At 37.7% G+C, this 1,835-nt stretch overlaps 1 non-coding gene across 1 annotated transcript; it reads right to left on the reverse strand.

Moving 5' to 3' along the window:
* Positions 1-287: 287 nt before the first annotated feature.
* On the reverse strand, positions 288-394 carry LOC121102326. The gene has a single exon (XR_005834446.1). It is a non-coding gene; the product is annotated as a U6 spliceosomal RNA (small nuclear RNA).
* Between the last annotated feature and the right edge of the window lie 1,441 nt (positions 395-1,835).

Genomic DNA, 1,835 nt, shown 5'->3' on the forward strand with positions numbered 1-1,835 from the left:
CAGTGTGCACAATAAAAACTAATGTGCTTGTCTTTGTTAATTTGCTGACTTCCAGTCATATAAAAACCATAGATTTGGACATATTTCCAATTTTGTCATTGTCACTGACATATGTCAAAGTAAGAGAATAAAACATATTTTTTTACAGTGTGTTAGCTTGATTTATAACTTAAATACTGAGACATATGGTATGCTGGCCTCCAATTTTACTTTTTTTTTCATTTTATAGGTATTGAATTGTTTACCAATTGGTACAATATGATTTTTTAATATGCAGAAAACATGAAAAAAGCATGGAACACTTCACGAATTCGTGTGTCATCCTTGTGCAGGGGCCACACTAATCTTCTCTGTATCATTCCGATTTTGGTATATGTGTTGCCAAAACGAACACTCCAATTTTACTCTTTTTTTTTAATAAAGATTTTATTTATGTATTTGTCAGAGAGAGAGAGCACAAGCAGGGGGAGTGGAAGGCAGAGGCAGAGGGAGAAGCAGGCTTCCCACCGAGCAAGGAACCTTGATCCCAGGACCCTGAGATCATGACCTGAGCCGAAGGCAGAAGCTTAGATGACTAAGCCACCCAGGCATCCCTCCAATTTTATTCTTATCTTGAGTCCCGCAACCCTTACTCCTGGGCCTGTCTGACCATCCTTGACCCAGCACTATCCAAGGGACCAGAGTTAGATGACCTGGCTTACTCGTAGTGACATTTCAACAAGGAAAAGAAGTTATGTCATCTTAGCCTGAAAATATCTTACTATTCACTCAGAAAATATTGTTACATGCCTATGGTTCTGCTGATGCAGTTTCTTTTCTAAAGAGGATTTTCTCTTCCTGAAAAAAATCAGTCATTTTTATGTTCTGCCTTCTTACAAAGTTTTGTCACTGAAATTTCCATGCCATGAGTTGCAATACAGAACATGTGCAGAATAAATTCTGGTCTTGTACAGAGAAAGATTTAGGGAAATCCTCACTTTTCAAAGGTCACTGCTTGCTGTCCATGACACTTTGTAATAACTTCACTCCTCATTTAGTATTGCATATGCATTGTGTGTGGGGATAATAAAATGGGATGTCAAATTAGTCTGTTTGCTGGTATATACACAGCATACACAAACATGTATAATATATATATTTATAATGAATTTCCCTCTGTAAATAAACTATGATAAAGAGAGAGAAGAGATGTAACAAAGTATGTTAAATCTACATTGGGAGCTGATATAGTGCCCAGGAAAATTTTTCTATAATGATATAAGTAACAGCCAACTATTAGGGTAAGTTGCCCAGAGTAGAGAGAAGGTTAGTGGTTTGTCTTCGAGAGCAAATGTCAAAGATGGGGCCCCATCCTGAAAGAGATCCCTACAGCTAGGATGGATAGTCTATGCCTCCGGCCACTCTTTTTATTTAAATGCACCCCCACTAACAAGGGACCTGAACTTCAGGTTCCAGGATGAGAGCCCCTACCCTCTCCTTTACGTAGAGGCCCAGAACTATTTGGACCTCTCCTGCTGCTTGATTTTATTCTTTGTTATTTCTTAACTAGTCTTAGGATAAAGACTTAGGCCTTTTCTTCTGAAGAAAAGTTAAGGAATCTTGAGGAGCTCTTTGAAACCAAGCTCAATAAACCTTGCCCTTGAAACCATAACATCACTTCTAAAGATTGTTTGTTCCAGATGTGCTTTGGAAAAGTAGGATAAGCCACTTGGAAAATGATAAACTTTAAGAGAGAATATAATATTTAGCTTTAAAAAATATGTCTGGTTTTTCCTTAACGTGTCATGTGAAGCATATTTTGTCAGTAAAGTAAGCGAAGCCTGGTTTCTGATGAA

Source organism: Ursus maritimus, unplaced genomic scaffold (genome assembly GCF_017311325.1).
Source record: "Ursus maritimus isolate PB19 unplaced genomic scaffold, ASM1731132v1 scaffold_13, whole genome shotgun sequence".
NCBI lineage: Eukaryota > Metazoa > Chordata > Mammalia > Carnivora > Ursidae > Ursus > Ursus maritimus.